Consider the following 24991-nt stretch of genomic DNA (forward strand, 5'->3'; position numbering starts at 1 on the left):
ACATTTTGTTATGGTGATTCACCAGCTAGCAGCTGGATATTTTTCCCAAAATATTCAGAAATATTCGGCTTGCTAAGTGCAGCCAACAGTTTGTGCTGTTCGGGTAATGTTAATGGGTCAATGTAAAAATGTCTAATATTTTGTTAGCTCTTAGTTTCTAGACAATGTGGGCCAAAATTACATCTCTTCTTCAGCAGCAGCATAAAGTAGTTGAAAAGGCAGACAAAATGGCTAGGTAGGAATTCCACTTACGTAGGAGGAATCCCTCGATAACAGACAACTACCATAGCAGCTTAATGTAAACTTTTCTCCAGTGTCCAATCTGTTGAAATTCCTGAGCAAAACAAGAGTTGGAAATTTGTTTCTGCTTCTGAGTTAGGCTCAGCTATCAGCACAGTCCACCAAGAAAGTGGGTAGCAGCATATGAATTAGGGCAACACTGTAGCTTGAATTCTGTTTGATGTTAATGCTGATCTGACTCATAGCATGATCTAGATTTTACCACAGCTGCTATGGAGTTTGAGGTCTGAAGCTGGAGCTCCCTGGCTACCAGCCAGCCTGTAGTATCAGATGCAGCTGGGACCAGGTACACTTCAAATTCTGAGCTCCTTTTTCTTTGCCAATTTTGAGTCAGTCTCTTATTCTATTTCTTTAATTTTCAATTTCTCCTGCCTCACCTACAGATACTATTTACCAATATAATGAAATGAAAATATATAAAATAAACCACAAACACACCAACTAACAGAAGTCCTGTTTCCCCTTTTCAGATCTCTAACATTATGTTCCCTTTCTCCTTGCCTTTCCTGCTCATTTTATGGCTCATTCCCATCTCAATTTCTCTTTGCAGTCGTTGATTACTGATGTAATATTTCCCATATCAAATTCAAAGCTGTAAAAATAGGCCACAGTGCAGAAAATATTTTAGAGAGGGACTGGTTTAGTTGAGTTAGGTTATGTGTTGGAGAATAGTGACACATCAATTTATTTATCTGCAGGGAATCATTAGTGAAGTTTCTTGTTTATGCCCTCTCACTCTCTCTGCTGATTTATTCTCACCTATTTTCTGAGATTGTAGTGACCATGTAGAAATATAATGTGACCTAAATAGCTCAAATTCATTAGAACATGATTATCATGAAGCAAGAGGGCTAGCAGATACATTTTAAGTGAGAATGTAACATAAATAGGTATCTCTTTATTTTTATGAAAGTGTGAAAATTTGAGTTACATTTTTATTAAGGCAACTAGGTCTCCAGCATGATTTGTGTACCTGCTGTACATACAGTGATGTGAAATAAGCCAGAAGCAGCATCCTTCCTACTACTTCCTCCTGCTTTTATTGATTTAAGTGAGGCTCTTGGGTATCTGATCCTATCCTGATGCCTGAAGATTTATTCGTATAACTCCCCATGCATCAGCATGATATTGTACCACTTGTTCTCTAGAGAAAATAATTAAATGAACTACTAACGCATAAAATGCTCAAGTTAAAATGCTTAAATATTCCATTTGATGCAGTTATATATAGCTTAATGTAATGTAGTAAGTGCAGTATCCTCTTAGTCAGAATGCCTTGTGCAGTATCCTCTTAGTCAGAATGCTTTGGCTTTCATCTCCATTAAATGGAATACTAATTAACAGTTGATTCCAATTTTGTCAAGGTTGCTGTGGTGTTATATTCTTAAACAAGACCAAAAGGTGAAAAAGGACTAACCTGTATACAAATTAAAAGTAATCATCAGAGGTCAGTGCAATAGTGTTATTACTTTATATAAATGCAGACTTTTGGATTGCAGTTATAAATACTGTGCTGTCACACAGGGTTTCTAAAATGAGACAGGAACTTAATCTATTGACTGATTTGTAGCAGAAGTTGCTCCTTGGGAAGGCAAGTTAGTTCAGTTTAAGTACAGTTATTGCAAAGAAAGTGAGAATAGTAACCAAATACAGCCAGTGATGAAGCAGGTAATAGAATTCAGTCTTTCGCTGAAGGAACTAGCATGAAAATGCAATTCTAGAAGAGCTGCCTGTAACACCCAGCAACTAGTGGACGCGCATGAAGTTCCCAGTATCTTGGCCAAGCATGCTGTCAAATAACTATGTGTAAGCTACTGGTAGCTGAAGCAGTTAATTCCTTTTCTGATTTTTTTTGTTTTTGTTGTTAGAAGGGCTAATTAATTGAAATCAAACTTTTACGTGAGAGATGGCTTAATTTTTGGGGAAAAAAAATATATCTTTTTTTTAGTCCTGAAATTGCTTAGATGTCATTTATTACAGTGAAACAAAATCTTTTTATGTTTGGATTTTGCCATATTGTTTAAAAGAGGATAAAAATCTGAAATAAATATTTTGAAACATGTTACCCACATCAAAAGTGTTTGCTGGATACAGTTCTTTTCAGCTGGGAACAGAACTATCAGTTCCTGATTTTTGTTTTTTCTTAATTTTTGCCTTTTTTTCTTGTTTCACTATGGAAACAGGTATTTTAACCCTCAAAACCTGTAGTGAAAATACAGCTGAAATTCTCCTTTTTATTGCAAAACATATATGTGTGTGTTTGTGTATTCTGATTATTCAAATAAGCCACCGCTGAACGCAAAATCCACTTCAAGGACCACATCCTAATATTCATTCATCTTCATGATTCCTGCTATATCCCTTTCCCTTTACACCTAGACATTTATATAACAACTGTATTGTACTGGAAATTGAATGCTGACTGCATATGAGAGAGGGACATGAAGAGGAGGAGAAAGAATTATTTCCAGCAGAGTGGGGTATGTGTAGATTTCATGGTGCAAGTGCCCACTTCTTTCACCGCATTCATTCAGCACTAAGAGTTTGATCCAGTTTTTGCTAATTCCATGAACTGAAACTATCTAAATGCAAAACTCATCTTTTGGAATTAACTTTCCTTTGCGGCCTGGTAAGAAAATTCAACATATACTGGCTCTGTTTCTTTGTATTGCTCGCTGAGAAAGAACAAAGATCAAAGCTTACTGATCTATTGGCAGCATTGCCTTCCTATGGTGATCATAAAGCCCTATGTCCTTTTTAAGTAAAATGTATTGAAGCTAACGGTGTTGGCATTTACTCCAACATCATACATTTTTATGCTCAGAGAGGAAAATGAAAAATAGATTAAGCTATGGTATATTGTTGATTCACACTTCCTCTTTACCTAGTCTCCATGTAACAGAGATTTGGAACAGATTCTATGCTACGACAGTTTCACAGCTCGAGCCAATTTAGCAGATCTGCACAAAGTGTGAGAAACTAATAAGTTTTGTTCATCTTTTAAGTAGCTTTTGCGTCATTCTGTCTGTCCCCCTCCCTAATACTTTTCTCACCTTAATGCAAATGATGGGCTTTAGGTAGAGAAACCTAATGCTAATTAACATTTTGGTTATAGAGAGATGTGCAAATGTAAGAAGAAAATTGATATGCCCATGTTGATGTAAAATGTAGAAAGTAGTGATGCATTACTAAGGTATCTTTAATCAGAATAAAAAGGAGGACCTTTGATTTTATCTAGAAATGAAATAGATAGACCTCCTGGCACCTGGAGTTGCAGTTTAAAAGTAGTATGCAGCTTGGATTTTTGTGTAAAATATGAATTGCTATTTGTTTAAGATAAGAGTTGTGCTAGTATTTTTGGACTATAAATTGAAAACATTGAAAAATACTGCAAAATAACAAAAATACATTGTGATAACATATACATATTATTTCCTATTGTTTGCCAAAGCTGACAATTCATTGTTTGTTTAACTAGGAGGTCCTTAATCTCTGAATGCACTTACTTTTTCGCAGTGCTTACTTCTGTGGTTGTCTGTACATGTAGTGAAGTCCACTTTGCATGGAATCAAGTCTAAAGTCAGAGGCAGATTGTTCTGATTTGGTAACGATAGGTGTAAGACAGAGCTCCTAGTCATGGTCACCTGGAGCCTTTCTTCAGGATGCTGTTTTGTCTTGCAGTTTTGTCCAGGATGTGGAACTTGTCTGCTGTAGTCTCTCAATCAGTGGCCCTGATTTACACGTTCCCAGTGTTGTGACAGGAAAGCAGGAGGAAGGGGCCCAGGCCTACACCCAGTTAGAAGATCACAGTCACTGTAACCCGCTTACATCTCTTGTTCTTATTTTTCACTCTCTATAATAAAGTTAGGTATAAATATTTGTGTAAGTGTAAACACATGCGTAAGTATTGGCATGATGTAGATTAAAATGCGTAGGTGGCATTTGAGGGTGAGATAGCATCTTCTAGAGTGCAGGAAAATAACATAGTAAATATCTACTGTGTGGTTTATTTCTAGAAGATACTGTATTGAGATGGTCTGATCTCACCTGAATCTCAGTGCCATACTCTTTCCCATTGGTTTGCTCAAGGTGGTTTCCTGCTCAGAGCTTTACCTGAGCTCTGCATTGCTTTTCGGAAGTGACTGGGCACTGGAACTTAGGTGTCACTTAATCTGCCTAAATATACTTACTATAATAATATATTATCTTTTATTTCTACAGGAACTGCTGCTGCTTTTTCCTGCACTATTTCCCATCAACATATTAAACCTCTTCTTTGTATGCTTTGTGCAGCTGTTGTATGAATAGCCTTCTAGGTGGTGTAAATTCAGGGGAGTTTGGTTAGGGGAAAAGTTAGCAAAATGAAGCTGTAACTTGTTGGGAAGTGTTTAAACTAAGAACAGTGTTGCAAGTTTCCCATGGAGATTTAAGTCTGATTAACTTACAGAACTGAAATACATTTTTCAATTTATATTCAAAGAATGTTCATTGTTATTTTCTTTATTATGGATTTTTAAGAACTCCAAGGGGAACATTTCTCTACAGATATCTGTCTTCTTTACAATAAGCTCAAGCATTGCCATTGACCTTGAATATTTTCAAGAGAGGAGAGCAGAGGAGGCAAATAAATGCAATTTCAGCCCCCATTTACTAGCCATCTTAGTGTGCCAGACGTCACAACTTCCACTAACTTTGAGGAGCTCTAGTCTTCAAATGATATGAAATCTAGATATGACATTTGTTTTGAATGTGTTGCAAAATGTCAGTTAATGCACTTCAGTTATTGTAATATAATGTCAGAGCCTAAAAAGATTCTAAGCTGAGTAAATTTAGCTATAGTGTAGGCTCTCCTGTCTAAAACTGTGATCTTAAAACTTTCTGAGGCCTCAACTGTCGGACACCTGAAGTTGCAGTTCTTTTGGTCAGAAGTCTGCCACTATCCATGAAAAATATTTGAGATTCATTATTACTGAATATAAGGATGGGATAAACTAGATCGTAATATTGTAGTGATTCATAAAGTCAGCTGTGAGTGGAGAGCCTTCAAATCTAGACCTTATTACTTGAGCTGTTTCTATATTTTGTCTAGTTACTTAATGCTTATCCAGTAACTATTTTACATGAAATACAGAAACAGTTGATAGTCTAATTGAGCATAACAATTTTTCTCCTGAGAGATGTCAACTATAGCTTTGATTTACGCCACCCTGAGGCAGGACTTGAACCTGGCTCTGTTGTATGGTGGGTAAGAGCTGTAAAACTGAAAGTGGAATGAGCGCAGTGTTTCCAACTTTTTTTGGAAGAATGTACGTACCCTTTTTTTCTAATTTTTTTGAAAGAAAACCAGCAGGATTTAGGTGATGGCGGTTCTTGGAAAGTATGAGAGAAGTACCTGAGTATCTATAACCTCTATACCTGTTTTTCATTAATAGCATGTAATGTCATGTTCCTATTATAAATATGGTTGCAGCTGTGTTGTTTTGCAGCCCCCTTATTTAGACAGAGATTGCACCTATCCTTACAGATCCCAATGTTTTGTTCTAGACAACTGCTTCAGGTGTTTACTTTAGCCCTCTGTGTGCTTAGCATATTGCTGTTCTGCATGCTATTTTGAGGGGTCTAACTCTCCCTCTATTTTTTATATAGGACACAGGTCACCCCTAAAAGCTAGCTGTGCTTAGTTTTTATGTTTCTGAGTCCTTTATTGCATCCTTTCTCCTTTATTGTAGCCTGTTTTGTAGAACAGCACCCGTTTCTATTTTCTACTTACTCAGTCTTAGAATAATGAGTATAGCATCTATCATATTTATTGTTCTGAGGAATCATTCCTCTAACAGACTTTTATAGTGTTTAAAGCCAAGTAAATGTGTTTTTCAGTGCTGACCAGCATGTGTAGGCATCTGTCCTGTGTTACGGAAGAACCTTATCTGTACTGCAGGCACACTGTTTTCTAGGAAGATAGGTTTTGCCTTCACATATTTATTTGCAGTTTCATTTAAAAGTTTTAAAAAACCAGCATGATCCGTTACAGTAGTGTTGGGTTTATTTGATGATAGTTTTGTGTTTCAGGTAATGACAATGTGTTGCCACGTCAACAGAGACCTTTGAGACAGGTAATACAGTTGTTCTTTGGGCCAAAACTGTTATAACTGCTGGTGAGAGTATACTGTAATTCATAAAAGTCTGTATTTTAGGTGAGAAATTGTTGTTGTCTCTTATTGGAATTTGTAGGATAGCTTTGTTCCCAATCTATTTATTTGTATTAGTTCAGAAGTACTCCATTATCACCGATGGAAACAGTAAAGTGGTTCTTTACACTCCTGTAGTATCTCTTAACTACAAATGCAGATGTTTTCAATCAAAACCTTTTTTAGGCCTCTCAAGGCCTTTGTGAAAATAGGAAGTTTAAAGCTTATTTTAAGCAAGTTAACAACTCGTACAAAGCTTACTGCAAAGTCAAGAACAAGAAAAGGAACTTGTAAGGTCTTGATCTTTTATAATTTATCCTATTTATGTGGGATCATCTCTCCTGTTTAGTAATGGTTAAAACATTCACAGTTATGTAATTCAAAAGAAAATTCTTTTGTAATGTATAGATTAGAAGAAGCTGCACATGTTTTGGCCTGCTATCCTGTACTAACATGATTTTTTCCTTTACTTTAGTAAAGTGCAGCTTCAAGTGCAGCTACATGTTCTGTAGCAGCATTATTCTGTTCATTAAAGTGTTGACCAATAACCACAGTAGTAACTGTAGCAGTGATATGTTTTTAGAGGCTTTTTTATATAATGTTGACATAAGTTGCATTCTAGCTAAGGAAAATTTGTCACTTATAAGATAACTTTAAGGTATGTTAGTTAAAAGTGGCAGTAGAAGGCAGTTTGTTCTTGTTTTAACAGAGCAATTTTAGAGTAACTACACAGTTTTCAGTTGTTTCAAAAATTGGCCCAATAGGCTTACTTAATTTTGTGTCTGTTTCAAGAAGTCACTAGAGGCTGAGCTCAGTCATGATACAAAGACTGGTCATCAGGTCATAGCAACTGTGAAAGAAGCATGTTCAAGAGAATAAAGATGTTCTTCAGGACATTAGAGAAATGTTAGCTGACATTTCATTCATTTGGTTTGACCCAGGAGGATAGTAATTACTCTCCTGGGAGTGAAACTGAGAAAAGAGAAAGGAGGGAAAAAGTGAAGAAATTAGGCTTCAAATCTATATTGTGGTAAATTTCTAGTGGAAGTTTTGGTGGAAATCTTACAGAACTTTTCAGAGTAACACTTAGAGCAAGACCATAACTTCCTATTACCAGTTGCATCTGTGCCAGAGATTGACGGGTACTCAGGTTTGTAGTCATCCTTTTAAAAGATAACAATTTGTCGTGAAGAATATGAAGAATTGTTGTTCTGAGCCAGAAAAGCAGTTGTGAAGATCATAAAAGGTAACAAAACTCTATTATATATGTATTTATGAGTGACATTATATAAAGTAATTCAAAGGACAAATCCGCAGAGCTTCTATAAAGTTAAATGATGTCTTTTCAACTGCTACAAATTCTTGAAGGATTTAATGAAACATAGAATAAAAGAGAACTGAGAGCTATAATATATTTAGACATTTGAAAGGTTTTTGCTAAAGTAATTCACACAAAATTATTAAGGAAAATTGGAGCAACTAAGGCAAGGGGAAAGTTTTGCCAGTCATGCAAAATGCATGAAGAGGTAGGAAACATAAGGAGCAAGATCGCTGACTGGCAAGGACTAGAAAGAAGTCAAACATTGGGGTTATTTGGGGCTTTGTACACCCGACTGATATATTACTATGTTATCCGCCTAGAGTAATGGTGAAAAGCTCGATGTCAATACATGGTAATGTCATAAATTTATTTAAATTAGGCAATATTAGAAAAGATTACTAAGAGCTCCAGGAGAATGTAATAGAACTTGGTAATAAGATGTCAGATTAAATTCAATTTAGATGAGTGCATGGGAATTAAAATCTAAATCACTTCAGCATGTGCAGTTCTAAATTAGTCCTTAAGAAAAGTGCATATTATATTGGATTTTTTGAGAAACAATATTTTGATTATGTAAGTAAAGACTATAGTAAAAACTGCTATAAAGGCATAGATATTTTAAAAGTGTATGGGCTGTATTCTTGCACTTCTTGCTTATTGATCATTGATTATGGTGATTCTATAAGGCGTTCCAGGTGCATGAGGCTGCGCCAGATTCGAGTGGCTTCATACAAACACAGAAGTCCCATGCACAATGGACAGCTTGGGAAGCTAGTACCTGGCTTGTAGATGTAAAAGTAAAGGTTCAGATGGTAATGTAAATTTTTGGTCTTTTTTTCTGCCCCAAAGGAAAAAAATTAAAAATCCCAACTATATGGAGGTCATGGATTTTCCAAAGCTCATTGTTCTGACACCAGACCTGTGAAATTAGGGGAGGTCTCTCCTTTCAGGCATGGACTCAGTTCTTGACTCCTGGGTGGACAGAGGGACATTAGACCTTTCAGTCTGTAGACTTTCAAAGCTAAACAGGAAATATATCACTTCACTTGTAAAAGCTTTAAGTGCACAGATTGTCATAATCTTTGAACCAGAAAAATAGGTCTGTTCTGAAAGTTATATTTATGGTTTTCAATTATGCTAACTAGTTACAATAATGGGCTGTTTCACAGCTCCCCAAATCAGCAAAATTGAGATCCAGATGAGGGATGTTGCAGTCACAGGCTGTGGGCAGTGTGGTGAGCAGCCAGAGGGTTATCCTCCTCAGTCTGCAGAAGCTGGGCTGCAATGCAACATGGGCCCAGAAGGAAAGCATGAATAGAAACACTTGATTCTGCAATCTGTTTATTTGGGAGTTATGTGAGCAGGGAATTCACTGGTCAGGAAGCACAAATAATCCAGGGATCTGGGAGTGCAGCAACATCTTTCCCTTCCTAGCTGAGTTTCAGCGTGAAGGGGAATCCTGCTGTATTTGGCTTCTGCAGAGATGTAGGCAGAGTGGCGGCATCTTTACATATAATTTCGGAATCGTAATTAGCTAGGAATAGGCATTGAAATGCTTCTGAATCTATCTTGATTTTGGCGTTCAAAACATGGGTGTTGATTGAATTTAGGCGCTTATATTTTTTAAGTATTGCTGGAGAACAGATTTCTGACTTGTATTGGATTTAACCAAGCTTGGGGAGGCTATTTCTGTAAAGATGTGCAAGTTGCAAAATGTCAAGCTGCATGAGCAGGGTATAGCCTTACAAGTACATGGTAATACTGTAAGCATCATTTTTCACTTTCCATAATGAAAAGATTTCTGAATTCATATCTCTGAATGCTTAAAAATAACAGCTCTAAACTGAAACCAAGACTGGGAAATTTCAGCCCACCTGATGGAAATCAGTTTTTTTCAGCATTGTTCAACTCTGCTGCTTTCTGAAACCACCAGAAACTCTGCTGCAGATGGTAAGCACAGGGTATCACCTGCAAGATTCAGAGACCTGTGTGTTATAATGAAAATTCTGGTGTAATCTATATATTGTGGCTGCTATCAAGTGTCTGCAGTAAGAGCGCTTACAACTAAATAGTTGCAGATTTGACCCTAAGTCTTTTCTAAGTTCTCTGCTAGTATATAGTGTAGCTCCTCTGGAGAGCAAAGGCAAATCCAATTTAAAATCTTGTCTGTGGAATGATCTTATCTTAAAAAACAATATAAAGAGATTTAGATAGTATTTAGCCTTATGCTTAGTCATTTATGATGCCTGTTGCTGCTTGCTACATTAGGTGTTTATATAATGAGGAAAGTGTTTTTAAGTGAACCAAAACACAAATTTGACTGGACTATAATATCCCTTCAGATTTCACAAAGAAATTTTGGTATTACATATATGTATGCGTAGGCATTATGTACATGTTTATTTGCCATTTGGCTCTTTCCAGCCTTTTAAAATACCCTTAAAAAGGAGCAAAAGTTGTAGAATTGGAATATCACCACAGCCAAACATAAATAATGAAATGATATGATCTTGTTGTTTAAAGAAAAAAAATCAGACAGTTGCTTATGTATTCCCTTTGATTTCTTGTTTGCATTTGTAAGATAGCTGTTCTAGGTTTTTCCCTACCTATTGCTTATTTATATGAAAATAGTTCATGGTAAGCCTAAAAAGTGCAAAGTATGGAAATTTTATATTATTGCCCATGTTTTGTTACAGTCTTTCATATTTAATATATTTAATCTACTAATATCAAACACAGTCTATAGAAATAAAGCAGAGCTGATACCTAGGGGAAAACTATAGGGAAAAAAAAGCCATGATAAAGGAAGTTAAAAGATCATTACATTGGGAATTAATGTTATTAAACCTACAGTGATTTACACAATAGAAAAATCAATTTTCGGTTGCCTTCAGGTCTTTGAAGATATTTCTGTGCAAAAAACCTCCGTATATTATACTGCCAATGAAAAACTAAGTAATTTCAAAAGGTATTTTCTTTTGGTAGAACCTTCAAATCCAAAACACCAGGGAAAGAAGAGCTTTCCAATTTGTAAGTAGAGTAGGAAGAAGCTATGCTGCTGACCTGATTCATCAATAGATAACATAAGGGAGCAGAGATTATTAATAGAAGTAACAACAGTACTTTTAAACGCTAGCTTGCAAAAGCAACAGCTCCAAGAGGGAGGAACAGATTTTAATGTTTCTACAATGAAAGAAATAATGACTGTTTAAAAAAATACTTATGCAAAATCATACATTCAGAAAGAAATTTCTAAACATCTATAGAAATTTGGCTGAGGAAAAATTAGTCTTATGTTTGCAAAATCTAGGACAGGAGCTATAACTCTTTTCTGGCATTAAGCAAAGAATTTAACTGCCAGCTCAGTTTTTCCATCTGATGCAATATTGTTGGATAATGCATAGTGCTTATGCTGGTATTGTTTATCATCAAAACACTAATGCAAGGTCCAAGTATAGTACTGCCAGTCTCAGGCATTCTGAAGCAAGACACACCTCCCAAAATCATAGGATTGTCCTAAACCGAACATTTTAAAATTGTTTGGGGTTATTCTTATTTTAGTTTTTAAAACTGAATTTCACAAGAGAGATGAGGAACAATGCTAAGATGGGACTGCGTGTTGAATTTAATTTTTGGAATCTTACATAAAGGCTAAACCCTTTGGCCTAGTTTACTTCAGAAGCTGAGGAGATTGGATTTAAATCCAGGGAGAAGATTTTTCAGAATCAGTATCAGGTTCAGGCTAATCTGTAGACATGACATTACATTTTTTGAAGTCTTAAGAGTATGTATGCTGTGGCAGTATATATAGTTGAAAAGATAAATGTAATACAAAGTATGTCACAATTTTTGTAGAAACTTCTAATGGATTTTATCTGTTGATATTTTATTTAGTACATGTGATTTTATACATTGTAAGCAACAGGATATATTTCATCTACACATAAGAAATTAATTAAACTGAAGAGGGAAACAGTCCCAGTTAGATGATGATGGGTTTAAAAAGGAAGGCCAAAACATACAGTTATGAACAAATATTGGGAAATTCCCTATATGCTTATGTAATTCTGCTGCCACAATGTATTCCAAAACTCCCAATCCTTTAAGCAAGGATAAATGCACCTTTGATAATGTGACCCTTGAATCATTCAGCCTTGTATATATGTTGATTTGCTGCCTACTGAAGAAGTAATAGTTTGCTTATTGTGTTTGTTGATGATTCTGACAATATTGACATGTTCTCCGCTGTTTATCAATCCCTGCCCACTGTGTAAAAGTCTCAGAGAGGAATTCTGCTCTCTGCAACACTTCAGCAGTCTTTGTGTTGTCCTTGCAGTTTGTGTTCAGTGCGAAATAATTCCCTTTCAGCATCCATTTATACTTGGGCTCCAGTGAGACTGCTCACCTTGTCAAATGCTTATCACCTGTTAATATGAAAAATTCTGTATTTTAGAGAGAGGACATTGATCACTTGAGTTCTGTGTTAATAATAACTATTCTCAAATCATCATGGATAAAGGATGTCCCATTTGTTTTTTCATTGCTGGCAAGAGAAGTATGCTTAGTCACTCAGTTAATTTTGGCTATAGTACCAGAGCCTTATAATGAATAAGTTCAGTCTCTATTTTTGGCTGTCTCTGGATATTTGAAAAAATTGGGAATAGTTTTTAAAGTAAGGTTTTGGTGCCTTCTTAAATGACATTGGTTGCCTTTTCACATAATTTTGATGGAATTCTTTGCTTTTATACTTTGTTTCACCAGTACAGCTAAATCCGTCATTCACTCTCAAATAATACATGACCAGCTTGCTTTGCAACACAGAGGATTAGTATAGACTGCTTACTGTTACATGTTTTAATACTATCTGGGAGAAAAAGGTTTCCTCTCTGTCTGTTTTCAGAAGCATTAATATGTTTTACAATTTCAGTCCTTATACATTGTCTTCGGTAACTGTTGTAAAATTATGGAAGCAATAAATCCTTTCTATCTTTAATTGAAATCCTTTGATATCGCTCTTTAGGGTGGTCTGCAGTTTGCAGTTATTGGCACATATTCAGTAGGAAATGTATGTTCTTGTAGTTTCTACAGTCTTTGTCCTTCAACTTTGTGAATCTTGTGGCCCACAAATGTTTTCCATGTTGTGTGGTCCCTGTTTATGCCCTTTTTATTTGCTGCATGGAGCTTATGTTGCATCCTCTTTATCTTTAGACTCTATGGAAGTAATTTTTGTCCCTGTTCAAATCATGAGGGTCAAATCAGTCTTGCACTCAGTTCCTCTCCTTGCTATCTCTAGTGTCTAGTTCTAGCTCTGTGCAAATTAAACCAGCATTACTACTGAAGCCTGCAGCCCTGTGTTAACTTCTGTTCTGGCTGTGCAATCCCACCTTCTCGCCTCTCCCTCGCTGGTGGTAGAGTACAGTGTTCAGGTGGTAAATTGGATCAGGGAGCAGACTCAGCTCATTAGTCATAATCTGTCGTGTGGCTCTGTTTTACTGCTGCAGATATTTGTGTCAGCTTGAAGGGAGATGAGAGGTGCAGGGGGGGAGACGTGTACTTGGAACTGGGAGGTGCTGCCTCTTTCCATCAGCATTGGAGTTTGAAATCGTCAATGAATTTGTAAGGCTGGCCAGTGAGAAGATGTTCTCCGTGGAGGCTGCAGAAGTAGCCAGAGCCTGGTAGAGTGCTTGTGCTGGTGGTTGCACATTTATCTTTCCAATGCACTGCTTCCACGCTGTTGGTCCTCCACATACCCAGTGTCTGGCTGTGGGTCAAGGCATCACATCGTTTGCAGATTCAGACAGATTCAGAGCTTTTCTGTAGGGAAGTATTGCCAGTTCAATGTGTCTAGAAAAAACGTGTGTTTTTCTCTGAGTTTCTGAGGAGAATCTTGTGAGGGGTTTTTTAGATTTAAGAATTGTTCAATGTTTGTACCCCAAAAGTTTTTGCCAATGGTAACAGTTGTCTGAAGCATTAGGCTTAAGAAGTTTCTCTTTTGTATTTGTATTTTTTAAATGAAGATAAGGCCGCCGTAATAAGATACGGCATGTGTATGATATCCTGCTATGCAGCCATTATGGCACTACAGTGTAGCCAGGGAAGGAATTTCTTTCCCTTTGCAGTCTCTTTCAGTTTGTTTTTTTTTTTTAGGTAGCACAGAAAAGTGGCTCTATTCATAACCAAAACAATGTGTTGTACCAACATTGTCTATATAGTAATTGTAATTTTGGATGTTGTATAAAAACATGAGCAGCAACTTTGCTGTTCACATGCTGCTTATTCTTTGCAAGTTTCTTTTCCCATTAAAAAAACCCACCCAAAAAGCTCCGCTAGAATATTGTAAGAAATAAAGTACAGTAAAAAGAAGCATCCAGTAACTGGGATGGATATGGCTGCACTGAGAAACAGATGCCGTGTTCATTTGGGAATTATCCTGTTTATATTGCTGTTAAGTCACTGAACATGTCCATGGTGAAATATAGACTTAGATTTACAGAACTCTGAACAGTGTCTAACTGAGTTTCAGACTTATGTAGTTAATAAAAGAGCCAATTCTCTTCAGACAGCCTTGAATTCTTATTAAATATATAAGTTTCATTTTAGGCAGCAGGTTTCTACATACTGGAAGCCTCAGGCTAAAGCAAAAAGAAAAGGGAACTTGTATATGTTTGTAAGTATAGTACAGAAAGGAATATTTCTGTTTCTGCTGCTGCCAGGGCTTCAACTAGTTTAGTTGTAAGGTGGTTTTTTCCCCTTTAAGAAGGGCATGGCAAAAAATACAACTTGTGGAGAACATAATTTTATTTCTGGTGCTCTCAAGTTGCTAATGTACTTTTAATTAGAAAAAGCATTGAAGGGGGTAAAGCCACTGCTGTTTCTTAATAAAAAATTTTCTATGTTCTGCACAAAGAGCAATAGAAGTCCACCTGAGAATTTTCACTAGAATTAATGGGACTAGTTGTAGAAGCGGTACACACTGTAACGAATGAAAAAACAAGGTCTGAATTAGTAAAGCCTTACAGTAGTACTATGTGGTAAGTGCAGAAAATTCTTGTTTCTTTCACAGCATGAAAACTAAGGGAAAAAGAAGTCATACGACTTGAATATAGCACAGTTTTGGTGTTAGAGCGAGGAAGTGAATCCAAATTATTACTGCTTGACAATGTCTTCCATCCCACTTAGAAAACAGCTTTTTTTAATGCTTGGAGGCTGTAAAATCATTGACTTATTTGTGATAAAAGTCCATGTAGACAACATGGCCTTATTTCAAAAGCAGAACTGAATCAAATGAAATAAAACAATAAAACCTGCATTTTAAGTAGGGTACTCTTCACAGTAATACTAGTGTACTTGTAAAACTTACTGAAGTCATATTTTTTTCTTTAACTTGATTCAGACAGTGTATCACTGAAAAGATATTCTCATAAATGAATGGCTGCTATGAGCTTTGCCATTCAACTTAATTGCTTCCATTTCCAGGCAAAGTGGCTCTCCTGAATTCTGCATTGTTTTCTTTTGCCTAATGGAAGGCTAATAATGCTTCCTCATGGAGGCAATCCCATACAGCAGCAGGTAGGAGGGCGTGTGGAAATGGATGTTTTAAAACTGCTCAGTTTACCTGCTGATGGGTGGTAGAAGTGACTGCAGATTTCACATCAAGTAGGTAGGAAATACGTATGTATCACTGTTACTTCTGTCTAAGGCTGAATACTTCTAGGTGCCCAACACAACAGTAATTCTTGAAGCAGCTGCTGCTGTGAATGAACACATGTGAGCGTATTTATCTAGAATGCAAAGCTTAAAAAGTGTTTTGGAACTATATCACTGACATACGATGCAACAGTTTAAATGAGACAAGCAGAATCATTGTTCTGATACAGACTTTACAGATAACAGTAGCAGAAGAAGTAAAACTCATGAAAGGTGCAGAGCCTTATGGAGTGATTTACAGAGAAACTAGATGTGACAACGCTAGTCAGTCTAAAAAAAAATGACAACCCACAAGTTAAAACAGTGGAACAGCTTTGCCTTAAAGTGTAATGATGAAGACAAACAGACGAATGTAGGAGGAATAAAATAAATCAGCTGTTAACACTCTCTTTGAAAGCACTTTTAAAAGAGAATAAAATTACTTTTTAGTGCTTTTTAGAAATACATTAAACTTTTCATCCTTTTAAAGAAGAAATTAAAGTATCTCTTGATTTTGTACATATTAAAAAAGAAATGTTGCCCAATTCTGTGAGCACTTTCACATCATAAAAAGTGTTATGTCAGAATGACAACTGTTAGTTGTGAGAACAGATATCCTTCAACCCTATTTTTAACATGTGCAATAATATGACTTAACTGCCATCAGCTATCATGACTTTGGCCTCCAGTCCAAGTCCATTTCATGCAAAATTATGGGGAGGAGATGGGCTTCATGTGGGGAAGATAAAATTAAGAAATTTGGGTCAGAGAGTGTTCCAAGTTTGGTGGTTCTGTGCCAAAAACAGTCTGCAACTTTCTGCCTAGACTTTACAAATCAACAGCAGCATCTATATTTGGACTTCCAAGCAAAAAAAGAACACAGCATAAATAGTCCTGGTATAAGATGGTCAATAACGTCAGTTCACCTAAGCAAATGATCCTCTAATCTCTTCCAGATCCTAATAGGATGTTTCTGACCTTCTCTCTTACGTATTTCTACAGAAACTAGTATTCTTTTTGGTTCTGATTATGAGTTACAAACCTGATTTCCTGGGTCTTAAGCAATTGCAGCAAGCTTGAAGTTTTTTTAGGTCTGTCTTTCCATGAAGATACTGTATGCAGTATTCAAAATTGTAATCATAGAACTGAAATTAATGATGGAGACTCTAGTTCTGCAGAAATGTAGAACAAACGAAGTAACTAGAGTGGCTCAAAGCAGAATCAAGACTAACCCGAAGTTCAGAATGGGTATATTGGTAAGGTCTTGTTTACTTCAGGTGTGATGAGAGTACGTTTTTAGTTTTAAAATAGAAACTACCATTACATTATATTTTTTGAAATAAACCACTGAAAATTGAGTACTGGACAGTAATCTGCTTTTTCATTCTATCTCCTAATCTCACAGGTTGATAATTACTTTGCAACAACTGCCAAATCATTAAGGAGTGGAATTTTTTTACCTGCCTATGCTGATAGAAGGGGAAATCTTTTTATTTTCAGATTTTAAGCATCTCAGCAGTTATAGAAGTGCTTTAAACAATTCTGTTGCTACAGCCTACTGGGTGCTTAAAAAACTTGAGCAGCTTAAAATTACTTTTCTATCTTCTTCATGTGTTGGGGTTTTGGGGGGTAACGTCTGATGTTTCAGTTTGTTTTCTGTGCAGTGTAAGACACCTTATGGAATCATTTCACAACTTTGGGTATTTTAGAGAGTATTCCTTCCTGCATCCATTTTTTTCTCAAAATAATTAAGAGAGGGGAGAAATACCAATATTAAGAAAAAATGCCTTGTAAATGGCATTGTGGACTTAATTTTCAAAGGATGTGGCTAAACAAATTAATCTTTAGGCATAAACGACCAAAATTTGATTTTTATCATCAGAAACACTGAAAGTAGAACATCATAGACCAGACTGAACAATGAGGGAGGTTTGGAAAAGGAAAGTTTAATTTGTTTGTCTCTGCACTGTGGAGGTGGCAGTGGGTATTACATAGGATGACCCACACATGCTCAGCTCTGCTAGTATGGAAACTCCAGGGGAACCCCAGCTTGGTTTCCTGGCTGCAGGTTACACATGGATGAGCAGAACTGCTATACAGCCATCCCACAGCCAGTTCCTATTGATCATTCCCCTCTCTGAATCTAGCCTACTTAGAGACTGCATGAAAAGCTTGGCAGTACACCGCTCTCAATCTCCAATATTTGTATATTCTATTTAAATACCCATATTCATAAATTAGGTTCTTCATTTTGTACTTTCTGTGTTGTTGGGCTTTTTTTTCCTGCAAGTCACCATTTTAATGTGGATTTTCAAATCGATGAGTATATTCTGGTAATTTCAGCAAAATTTATTGCTTGCTAGTTAAAATTATGTGTATTTGATCATTGCATGGTGGATGAGGTAAAATAAAATGCCCTTGTGGTTGTGGTATATATTCTAAATATTTATGTTGGTGTTTTATTTGATAACTGCCATTCTTTTTTAGCTATTTAATGGGGTTTTGTTGCTTATTTTGCAATCAAATACGGAGACTCAGGTGTACCAGGGCGCACTGAGGTATGTTGCATATGGTGTCACAGAACCGTATTAGTGTTCCTTAATCATTAAATATCATAAATTGTGGTCATGTATCTTTTAAAATAACACACGTGATTATAGGTCAAAAATGCATTAAGAAACTTAAGCATAAATTAAGTGCGTGAAAACATTGCTTAGAAGATCTCGCAGACTCCATTCCATTGTGAACACTCGTTATTAGTGGTGGGAAAGGATAATTCTTACAGTGCTTTCTGTCTGTGGATTTAAAAAAGGGCTTTACAAAGGATTGTTGTACCTATTTGCAGATGAGAAGATTGAGACAGAGAGAAAAGAAACAATTTATCCAAGATCACCTGGAAAGCTAATGATATGCTGGAAGGAAAACCAATGAATTCAGAGGTCTTGGCCAGTTCTCTATTCAGGTGTTGTACTGCCTCCTTTGATTCCAACTGTTCCTAGCTCCCTGAAGAAAACAAACATCTCCACTGTAGTTTCCAAGCAGAATGTGGTAAATATTCTGAGAAAACTTCTGCTATGGATTTCTAGTTTTATTGTTTGCTTCTAGCAACATTATACTGTTAACCACATTGAGCCTAATTTTTTTTATTAGTTGATATCACTGTAATTCCAGTGTTTTTTTTTTTAAATTAATTGACTTATTGTATGTTTTTACCAATACAAATGAAGGTAGTTTAGCCCAAATTTTCTACATTAAAATTCCTAATATTCTGTTGTTAAAGAGAGAGATGCCTCCTGCTGCAATATATCTCATAATCTGTTTATATAAATAGAAATTGTATCAAAAGCAAAATTAGAGGGAAGACCTTAACTTTACATTAAGTAAACTTCTTATTCAGATTTAAGTTATTAAAAAAGGGGGAAAAAAGGAAAAATGGAATTATTTTTCTTACAATTTTTGACTATACATTTCTGTGAATGGTATCCTGCTCCTTGGTGAATTCCTAGAACTGCCATTATAAATCTTAACCTCACAAGGTCTGTTTCCTCAAGACAATGCTGTTCTTAAGATGACATTAACAAAAACTGCATTTATATGTTAAACTTTCTGATGGAAACATTGCTTGTTAGAGTTAGTTGAAAATCTTTCAACTAATCATTTTCACCTATCTAGTAGAGCTGGTAACTTCTTTTCTTTTAGCTAGTCTCTCAGTCTCCAGGTCTACTGAGACTGTTTAGCTATGTCACTCTGTGACTCACGAGTAGTATGGATTAATGGGCTTGCAGATGACTTTACTAGGAATAAGGTAAGGTTGTCCCTCTGCGCTGACCACTCGGCTGTTGTAAGCAGTGTTAGTAAGCCACAAAGATCTGTAGAGTTTCAAGCAGGGTTTAGTATGACTAATCATGATCCCACTGGATTTGACTGACATTTTGTTAATGGCTTCAGTGCAGCAGAAATAAGCCTTTAAGAATCAAACATTTTCTATATTAAAAGGATACCCTTCATATTACTGCAGCCAGCCTAACAATGAGGAAGGGCTGTTTTGTACACTAAAAGAAGAGATCATGTGAAAAGCAAGGTAACAACCCAGTGTTTCACCATATACACAAGGATTTGCTAAAATGAATAAACACAAACAGATCTAATTCTGATGCTTTCTAACTTGTGCATACTTTACAAGTCAATAATATTTTTCAAGACAGACTATGTGTACATTATCTGAAATTGAATAGGTGTCTTTCTTTGTCTGCTTAAAGTTGTTTTTTTTTTCATGAGACAATGCAATAATATACACAGAAGTGCCTGGACTGGACTGGTTAAAATGTATACTTTTTCCTGAAATTTGCAGATTATGTATTGTGTATGCTTTGAAAATATTAATGCTAAATTTTTCTATGAAAACATAATGATGTGATGTTTTTTGACATCCAGATATGACCTTTACTTTCTTTGAAAAACAGGCTTCCAACTTCAGGACTCTTTGTTGTAGTGTGTGCTGCTTATTAACAGAGGAGATTTTAGTCTATTTTCTCTTCTGATATCCAAATATTTGTACATAAATTTCAATCCATAAAATTAATGCAAGAACAACTTTGGTTCCAAGATCACAGTTAGTTACATGTGTTCAGACTCTTAAATTTTTCATCATAAGTTTATTGTATCTTGTTCCTTATAATTCCTGGCTAAAATCAGTCATACCACATCATTTCGTATGGCCTTTTCAGAGGCGCCGTTTGTTCTGTCTCAAAGTTTCCTTTTTCATATTATTCAGTACTGTATATTATCCTGAGATCTATTTTCTACAGCAAATTGCCTTTTTAGCGTTCTGGTACAATAAATGGCAATAAAATGAGGTGAGTTTTCTAAGTTGTGTAAGAAAATTGTATCATTGATATTTTTTATTGAAAAAACATTTAATTACTTTTTAAAGCTTTTTTAGTCATCTTGGCAATGTGCAGTGTATAGAAGCTAAGAATATGTGACTCAGGAGAAAATGCGTTGATACTAATTTTGGAAAAAAAATTCAGTTATATTCATATAGAGCCTGAGCGGAGACCCAGGGGAGCAAACAGAACACGATTCATTACATACTGGAGAAAATCTGTAGCTGATGTAAATTTTCATAACTCAGTTGACTTCAGTGAAACTACGCTAATTTATAGGAGCTGAATATTTTTTGCCCAGTTGGTGGTATTTTCTTTGTTTACTTAAAAAACAGCTGTGCTTAATATTGGACAGAACAGCAAAATAATGTTCCCTGACCTGTATCCCTGTCCTCGGTGAAGTTCTTCTGGATTTACATTAATCAAAATAGGATCAGAGTCTGGTTCAATATATGCAAAATACTGAGAGGTATATCTTTTTTTTTTTTTTTTTTTCCTTACTGCTTTGAGCCACTTTGTTGGATCAAAGCTAGTTGAAAGCTGAGCTAACCAGATGGTTGGGGATTTCCCTGTGGAAGACTATCCTGGGGAGACATAGAACTAGAACAGGGGATTACTTGATTGGAGAGGTACTGAAAAGCATTTGGCTAGAGTATTGTTGGGCACAGGTGACTGCAAACTGCTAGAATGGCCTGGGGGGGCTGGCATAATGTAGAGCATCCCCAAAGCTGTCCTTTATTGCATTGGGTCTGAGATGGCTGTGGGATTAGTGGATAGAGGAGAGAATGTACCCCCTCTTCTCCTAACTGTGTGGGGTGCATCTTGGCTTCAATGAAAAATTCAGTCTGTGAATTATAATTTTTACTTGAGAAGCCTGAGTTTTATATTTTCATTTTGAGGAGTACTGTTTTGTATGCAAACCTTCTCAAGTATCAAGATGAGAGTATTCTCTAAGGTGTGTTACTGCTGCTTCAAGTACACGGTTTGCAATTGATTAAGCTCTGCTCTCTTGCATGAAAATGTTAGTTCATATAAAAACCTGTAACATACATTTATAAAATGGCATGTATAACCATGTTGCAGTATATCACCATTAATTATGTTTCAATTACTATGCAATTTGCGAATTTAACAAGTGTTACAGAACAAAGAATGTCCTTTTAGTGCTATCGAAAGAAACCTAGGATGTTTCAAGTTATGAATATTGCTGTTTTATTATAATATTCCTACAACTATTTCCAATACCAATAATAATTTTTTAGGAGTTCTCCAATGTTATTTTCCAATGGTTAAACTGGCTTACCCATTAAATCTCTAAGTCACAGTATGAATTTAATCTATAGTGACCCCAAAGTCTTGACTGTGTCTGCCCAAGACACCACCTTGTTCTTCAGGGAACATCATGACAGCTGAAATTTTTTAATAGTTTGAGCAAGTAGTTACCACATGCAAATGGATGGCAGCTAACTTTTCAGTCAGAAGCCCATCACAGCTGAATTGATGATAAATGTCATATTGTGGGATGATATAGAAAAATATATCAAACACAAATTTGACATATTTACAAAAATTTCTTCTCACACCATTTGCATTGTTAAAAATTGTGCCTAAATTTAGATGCAATCAGCCTGTACTTCTGTTGTTTATATGAGTGTAAATTGGCACAGATGTGATGGCCCTACCCTATCTACAATTAACAGAAGAAGAAGGAAATGGATGTTTTGCAATTTGAGTAAATGTAATTTATAAAAGTTGCATAGAAATGTAATCCCTTTGGCTGCTGCAAATATTTAGAGGAAATCTTGGCCAAGTGTCTGTCTTGGTGGTAGAAGATCACCCTTAGAATAAGGATTAATGTACATTTCAATATTTATTCATATGGGTTTTTCATTTTTAGTTTCAACACATATCCATAGTTGCTCTCAGTCAAAACATCTGTCTTAATGTTAAATGAGAGTGCTTCTGGTTGTTAAGAAAACAGCGTTATGAATTGTGAGGATAGAATAATCATCTCTCTAATACAGCATTAAGAAATTCCCTGCATGGAGAAAGACAGATTTACACTTGCTTTATCTTATGTGGGTGTAAGAGATAATGGGAGTATAAATCTCCGTAGGATAATAAAATGTATAATTTAGAATCTTTTCATGAGATTAATGCCATATGTTTTTCTTTCTTTTTTTTTTTTTTTTAGTTCTTGAGATTAATATTTTCATGGGTTACATTTTCCTTATCAAAATAATCAACTGAACATAATCTAATTACAGGATTTGGGAATTTAAAAAAAATTCTTAGGCTTATTGTTTTTAGGAATAAAATTGTTCCATAATAATTTTAGTGTAGACTCTTAAAACTCTATTCAATTGCCAGGGACTTGTTATTAGGTATATTTTATGATACTGTTTTTAGTTTAGGAATTGATGCTTTCTAGAAATATGGTACATTGTGATAATGAATTGAAAATAAAAGAAGAAAAAGTAGTATGTAAAGAAGGAATGTTTTCTAGTATCAGTGTTAGCACTGGTTACCAACATGCAATAAAAATACAGTAATTTTGTGAGATACTTTGTATTATTAAGCCTATTACCAGATGTTCATACTTCTAAAAATAAAAGCTATTGTGTTAATGAACTCTGTTCAGAGAGACTGAACATCAGAAGCTTCTTAAAGCCCTTTGTTACTGCTTTGTAAGAAATGTTGGAAGGCAGTGTAATTAGGGCTTTGGTTACTAAACTAAAACAGAGGTCACTAGTCCTGGCTCTCCTGAGCGATTTGGCATTTCAACTCATTTTCTGTGTTTTAGTTTACTAAGTGAAAGTAAGGGTAGCAGTACAAAGCTGCTTGAAGATCCCAACTTATCCTGGCAAAAATGTAAGTGTTACAGGATGCTGTTCTATAACTTTGTTGCTAGGAGTTGGTGTTCAACATACTTGTTCTAATAAAACCTCATCCTGTTCTTATTTATCTACTTTGAAATATTGCTTCTTGTTGCATGAGAATACCCTCAGACAAATAGTTCTTGTGATCATTTCGTCTCTTTAAACTTGGATTGCTTATTGTCTAATTTTTTTTAATGCTTTGCAGTTGGATTGGATCCATTTTCTTTTTAACAGATTGAAAATGGTCTCTTTGAGGTTAAACTTTCCCATTCAATCCATAATTATACCTATTCTGGAATTTAGTTTTTATTTCCAAGTTGAAGATAATTTCCTTTGTCAGGAAACCATTTAAGGATATCCTCCTATATGCTTTTTACATGCCTTTTATATGTTCATTTAAACTACTCAAATGAAAGAAATGCTTCAGTATTCTCTGGAGTTTGATGGGATTTAAACATTTGTTATTGATATCAGTGTGAAGTGTGCTGTGGTATTCTTTTCTTAAAATTTTTTGCTGCAGACTCAGAATTTAAGCTATTTATTTTTAGAACTTAGTAGAAGTATTTCTTAAATATCCTTCAGCAGAAGTGGGTGTGTGAAACACGCTGCAAAACTTCAGCGATTCCAGCTGTTGGGAAGTACATTTTGCTCTGTCCAAGAAAGCATTACTCAATTATTACTCATGTTTCCAAGCTCTACAGAGTATACTGAGCCTTACTGACAGTGTCCTCTCCCATCCACTCTACCTTGCACCGTCTTTGTTCATCATGTGACAGCAATAATGCTGTTTTAGAAATCAGTTCTTAACAAAATTAACCATTATAATCCTGTTACAGAGAAAAGAAAGGAACTGAACAGTCTGTTTTTCCACTTAACAAAGACACTCCTTCATAACCTTCAGCAGTGCTCCTAAGTGAACACTTTTTTGTACTATGCAGAAGACAGTGATGGTTTGCCTTTGATCCTGTCGTGGTTTAACCCCAGCCAGCAACTAAGCACCACACAGCCGCTCACTCACTTCCCCCCCCGCCCAGTGGGATGGGGGAGAGAATTGGAGGGGGGGAAGTAAAACTCATCGGTTGAGATAAGAACAGTGTAATAGGACAGAAAGGAAGAAGATAATAATGATAATAATAATAAAAGAATTGGAATATTCAAAACAAGTGATGCACAGTGCAATTGCTCACCACTCACTGACCGATGACTAGTTAGTTCCCAAGCAGCGATCCACCCCCCGAGGCCAACTTCCCCCAGTTTATATACTGGGCATGACATCACATGGTATGGAATATCCCTTTGGCCACTTTGGGTCAGCTGTCCTGGCTGTGTCCCCTTCCAACTTCTTGTGCCCCTCCAGCCTCCCCACTGGTGGGCGTGAGAAGCTGAAAAATCCTTGACTTAGTCTAAACACTACTTAGCAACAACTGAAAACATCAGTGTGTTATCTACGTTATTCTCATACTAAATCCAAACCATAACACTATACCAGCTACTGGGAAGAAAATTAGCTCCATCCCAGCCAAACCCAGGACAGATCCTGAGAAACATATAGAATCAGAAAAAAGGGTGGGGTGGAATTGGGTAGAAGTGATGTGCCTGGGAAAATGCTTTGAAAATACCTGGCATATTATGTATGCTGCATTATTGTGAAGACAAATGTTTACCCCTCATAAGTGAGCTGATATTATATATAATTTCTGGCACAGGTCAGTTAACAGAATTAGAAAAAGT

The sequence above is a fragment of the Haliaeetus albicilla genome, chromosome 22 (assembly GCF_947461875.1).
Source record: "Haliaeetus albicilla chromosome 22, bHalAlb1.1, whole genome shotgun sequence".
In the NCBI taxonomy this organism is placed as follows: Eukaryota; Metazoa; Chordata; class Aves; order Accipitriformes; family Accipitridae; genus Haliaeetus; species Haliaeetus albicilla.